This window comes from Salvia splendens, chromosome 16 (assembly GCF_004379255.2).
Source record: "Salvia splendens isolate huo1 chromosome 16, SspV2, whole genome shotgun sequence".
Classification (NCBI taxonomy): domain Eukaryota; kingdom Viridiplantae; phylum Streptophyta; class Magnoliopsida; order Lamiales; family Lamiaceae; genus Salvia; species Salvia splendens.
Genome location: NC_056047.1, coordinates 5301597 through 5307615, shown reverse-complemented (window position 1 = coordinate 5307615; position 6019 = coordinate 5301597).

The window sequence follows — 6019 nt, the reverse complement described above, 5'->3', positions numbered from 1 at the left end:
GCGGCAGAAAGAAGCCAAGTCATCCATGACGAAGTCCGCCAATTACTAAAAGCGGATGTACTATTCGAGGTGAAATATCCTTCCTGGGTGGCCAATCCTGTGATGATCAAGAAAAAAGGAGGAGGATGGCGGATGTGCATAGATTTTACCGATCTAAACAAGCACTGTCCTAAAGATTGCTATCCCCTTCCGAATATAGATAAAAAAGTAGAAGCTTTGATCGGCTTCGAAATTTTCTGTTTTCTTGATTTATACAAAGGATATCACCAAGTATTGATGGATGAGAGTGACGCTCCGAAAACAGCTTTCATTACCGATTTCGGCATTTTCGCTTATAAAAAGATGCCATTCGGTTTAAAGAATGCCGGAGCCACTTATCAAAGGATGGTAGACAAGCTTTTTCGACACCTAATCGGAAAACAGGTTGAAGTGTATGTTGACGACATAGTCGTCAAAAGCAAAAGCACTTCGGAGTACGAAGACAACCTCAAATCCACTCTCAACGTGCTCCGAAAAGCCAACCTCAAACTCAACCCCCAAAAATGTACCTTTTTGGTAGATTCGGGAAGGTTTCTGGGTTGTTGGGTTTCAAAGGACGGACTCAAGGCAAACCCCTCAAAAGTTCAAGTCGTTCAGAACATGGCAATGCCGAAATCCATACATGACGTGCAAAGGCTAACCGGATGTCTAGCCGCACTGAATCGATTCCTTTCCCAAGCAGCCGAAAAGCAACTGCCGTTTTTCAAGGTGTTGAAAAAGGCACCAAAGTTCGAGTGGGGAGCCGAGCAGAAAAAGGCCTTTGACGAGCTCAAAAGTTATCTAGCCGAGCTTCCTATTCTCTCTGCTCCAACCGAAGCCGAAGTAATATTCTTATACTTAGCGGCATCAGATCAAACCATCAGCGCGGTGCTTGTACGAGAAGAAGGCCTAAAGCAGTTTCCCATCTACTTTACAAGCCGAGCATTAAGAGGTCCAGAAACAAGGTATCAACCTCTGGAAAAAATTGCTCTGGCGTTAGTAAATGCAGCAAGGAGACTGCGGCCATACTTCTATGCTCACAAGGTATGCGTCTTAACCGATCTGCCTCTTCGGCAAGTTTTGACCAAGCCAGAAGCATCAGGCAGAATCGCCAAATGGGCCATAGAGCTGGGAGAACACTCAATCGAGTACCTACCTCGGAAAGCCATCAAGGGACAAGCCTTGGCAGATTTTCTTACAGAGGCCAAGTTCGATCAAGCAATTCCTGTCATTGCCGAACAGAAAAATTCTGCCAATGCCGAACTAGCACAGCCCTTGGAATCCGAAGTAGAGCCGCCAGACTGCTGGAGCGGATTCGTAGATGGAGCTTCAAACAAGATGGGAGGTGGAGCTGGTATTTTACTTGTCGCTCCCGACGGACACGAGGTAACCTACTCACTTCGGTTCCTATTCCCCACTACTAATAATGAAGCCGAGTACGAAGCCATCCTGGCCGGACTCCAGTTAGCGCAAAGTCTGCTCATCAAATCTCTCAAAGTCCATTGTGATTCACAAGTCATAGTAAATCACATGTTGGGTACAAGTGAAGCTCGTGACGAGAGAATGAAGAAGTATTTGGACAAAGCGCAAAGCATCAGCCGAAGTTTCTCCTATTTTCGGATAATCCGCATTCCCAGAGCGGAAAATAGCCGAGCAGATACCTTAAGTAAGTTGGCCTCAGATCCGAGCTCAAAGGCGGAAGAATTAATGCATCGAAGCATTGATGAAGCCGAGGTACATTCAGTATCCAGCTCGCCGAACTGGATGACGCCGATCTTGCAGTATCTGGATCAAGGACAATTGCCCGAGGATAAGAGAGAAGCTCGGAAGATCACGCGCCGAGCACTTCGGTACGAACTTCATGAAGGAGTCCTCTTTAGAAAGTCTTACCTCCAGCCGTTATTGCGGTGCGTAGGACCAGAAGAGACGGACTACATCCTCAGAGAAGTTCATGAAGGATCGTGCGGCAGCCACATCGGAGCTAGAGCTTTAGCTAAAAAAGTTCTAAGATGGGGATATTATTGGCCAACCTTGGTACAAGAAGCAGTGCAGCTCATCAAGACCTGCCCGAAGTGCCAAATCCATGCAAATATCCCAAGGATGCCGCAGACCGATCTATCCACTATGCAGAGCCCTTGGCCTTTCATGCAATGGGGCATAGACATAGTGGGACCACTTCCTCAAGCTCCTCGGCAAATGAAATTCCTAATCGTTGCCGTGGACTACTTTACGAAGTGGGTGGAAGCTGAACCATTAGCTACGATAACGAGCTCGAAGGCATTGGATTTCGTCTGGAAGAACATAGTGTGCCGATTTGGCATACCCCACATCCTCATCTCGGATAACGGGACTCAGTTCACCGACAAAACGTTCAAGAATTGGTGCCAAGAGCTGAATATTCAACAGCGGTTCACTTCGGTCTCTCATCCACAAGCAAACGGACAAACGGAGGTAACAAATCGTATCCTGGTGAAAGGGTTAAAAGCTCGGTTAGAACAAGCCAAAGGACAATGGGTAGAAAATCTCCCTCAAGTCCTATGGTCCTACCGAACTACACCCACAACCTCCAACGGTGAAACTCCGTACAGTCTGGTGTACGGCACTGAAGCCGTAATTCCGGTGGAGATCGGCGTACCCAGTCCCCGAACTCTAAATTTCTCCTCAGAAATGAATGACGACGGACTGAGAGCCGAGCTAGATCTTGCCGAAGAAAGAAGAGAATTGGCATGCATAAAAGCAGCCAAGTACAAGGAGCAAGTAGCCCGGTATTACAACCAAAGGGTGAAGAAGCTGCAATTTCAAGTGGGAGATCTCGTCTTGAGAAACAACGAAGTAAGCCGAGCAGAAAAGCTGGGCAAGCTCGAACCCACATGGGAAGGTCCGTATCGGGTGTCAGAAGTCCTCGGCAAAGGGTCTTACAAATTGGCTCACATGTCAGGAGAACAGGTACCCCGAACATGGCACATTTCCAACCTCAAAAAGTTCCATTTGTAAGAGACAGTCCGGTCAGTCAGTCTTGAGTCCTGTTCAGTCAATGTGCTTTATTTGGTTTACTTGGTCTTTATTTGTCTCTGTGCGTTTTGTCTGTGTGTTTTGTCTGTCTCTGTGCGTGTCGTCTCTTACAAATGTTACTGAGGTATCTTGTTCTTCGAAGGCTGATCCCCTTCTTAGAACATATACAAGCCAACGATTGTGAGTCAAAGCTTCTACAGAAGATACAAGACCACAATTCAGCTTAAACAAGCAGTTCGTCTGAAACGAGCTGCAACAAGCCAACGATTGTGAGTCAAAGCTTCTACAGAAGATACAAGACCACAATTCAGCTTAAACAAGCAGTTCGTCTGAAACAAACTGCAATAAGCCAACGATTGTGAAGTCCAAGCTTCTAAAGAGGATACAAGACCACAATTCGGCTTAAAATTCAAGCACTTCGTCTGAAACGAACTGCAACAAAAGTCCGATTCTCGCGATAAAACTTGCCTGAATTAGGACAAGGGAAAGTCCGATCCACGCGATAAAACTCGCCGAATTAGGACAAGGGAAAGTCCGATCCCCAAATTAGGACAACGGAAAGTCCGATCCGAGCGATAAAACTCGCCAAATTAGGACCAAAGACGAGTCCGGTCAAAGATGTTTATTTCATCAGCCCAAAGACGAGTCCGGTCAAAGATGTTTATTTCATCAGACCAAAGACGAGTCCGGTCAAAGAAGAGTTCACTTCATCAGACCGAGGACAAACATCAAATTACCCCGTACCTTTATCCAGAATGCCGAAGTAATTCACTTCGCTTTCCGGGGGGGGTAGTGATGGAGTACGTACTAAACAAGCCCAACAGCAGTAAAGCCCATCAGCCTAAAGCCCAAGAAAGAGTATCAGTTCGGCATGACTAAAGAGTATCAGAGTTCAGTTCGGCACGACCAAAGAGTTCGGCCCCAGCCTACAGCTCGGTAAAAGCCAACCAATCAAACTCTGCTCTCAGGTCGGCATCAAGCTCTACTCTCAGATCGGCAAAAGCTGCTCGGCAATAATTCAGCAGTTTGGTCTCAGTATTCGACCGAACTAGGAGATAGTGAACTCATGCAGGATTTCCACCTCCACTACACCCACGATCTATTTAGTGGTGTCAAGCAGTCATTAACTCATGCAGGATAGTGGACCCATGCAAGATCGCCACGATCTCCACGACATCCACTACCTAGTAAATGGCTGCATGCCACGATCTAGGTTCAATGTATAAATAGAACCTAGATCAGATAGATAGGGTTAAGTTCTGTTAGACTCTCTCGCTTTCTAGAGATCAAATACAAAATAGCAAGTCTGTATTGTAAGCTGTAAGAAAACAGATCAAGCAATACAACTCTGCCCTCATTTTCTTCCCGTGGACGTAGATTTACCTCAGTAAATCGAACCACGTAAAATCTCTGTGTCGTGATCTGCATCTTCCTGCATTCACTAACATCAAAAATTCGCCGATTCATCAAATGGCGGAGTAGGAACTTCTTGTTTCAACAATGGCAGCGGCGGCGGAGCAGGAACTTCTTGTTTCAGTGGCAACGACTGGTCGGATCTGAGCCTGACCGGTGGAGCCGTGATGGGGTGCGTACTAAACAAGCCCAACAGCAATGACGGCCCATCAGCCCAAAGCCCAAGGAAGAGTATGAGTTCGGCATTACCAAAGAGTTCGGCCTCAGCCTACAGCTCGGTAAAAGCCAACCTATCAAGCTCTACTCTCAGATCGGCAACCAAAGCAGGAGTATGAGTTCGGCATTACCAAAGAGTTCGGCCTCAGCCTACAGCTCGGTAAAAGCCAACCAATCAAGCTCTGCTCTCAGGTCGGCATCAAGCTCTACTCAAAGATCGGCAACCAAAGCAGTTCGGTCTCAGTATTCGACCGAACAAGGAGTTAGTGGACCCATACAGGATGTCCAACACACCCACTACCACGTGGTGTCAACTCAGGCCACGATCGTAGGCCATGACCTACGCTACATCCACGATCTTAGGCCATGACCTACACGACATCCACGACTTAGGGTGGAGACTCAAGCCACGATCTTAGTTCCATATATAAATAGAACTTAGATCTGATATGAGGGGGTTAGAATCTCTCTAGAGAAAAAATCATATAGCAAGTCTGTGTTGTAAGCTGTAATTCGCAGATCAAGCAATACAAACCTGCCCCCATTTCTCCCCGTGGACGTAGATTTACCTCAGTAAATCGAACCACGTAAAATTTCCGTGTCGTAATTTATTTTTACGAGCATTCATCATCATCAATAATTCGCGGATTCATCACTGGCGCCGTCTGTGGGAATCAGAGAACCAAATTTGTGATAAAGCGAATTTTTGACCATTTTTTCCACCCAAAAAATGCATACCAGATCGCAGAGTACCCGTATTCCTGCCCGTGAGAACCAGGAGGAAGCCAATCCATCCCATAGGTCTGGAAAACAGCCTAGGGATAAATCCACCACCAGTTCTCATGGCGGAGGAACAAGCCGCTCCAAAAATCGTCCCACTGAGTCTTCCCAGCAGCCCGATTTGAACGAGGCTGTCAAGCTGTTTTTGGCTGAAAAGCAGGAGGAATTCTTAACCTTCCTGCAAAAAAGCCAAAAGCAGCCGGAGACGAAAACGGCGGATTCTCCCTCTCCCTCCATACGAGACAGTCACTACCGCAGTAGTGTCATGTCTTCCAGGAGAAAGAATCCTCGGTACCGGAATCACAGGAGAACTCCATCTCCTCCATACCGAAGAAATGTCGGGTTCGCCGTGTACGGAGCATTGAGGACTCCGTTCTCGGACGATATTACCCGAACTCCCCTACCACAGAACTACCGAACTCCGTCGATAACCTATGACGGACTCGTGGATCCTCATGATTTCTTGGGACGCTATCAATATAACATGGCGAACCAGGGTCTCAACGAGGTCCACATGTGCAAGCTGTTTCCCGAGCTGCTCATCGGGAACGCAAGAAGGTGGTTCGATAGCCTCCCCCAA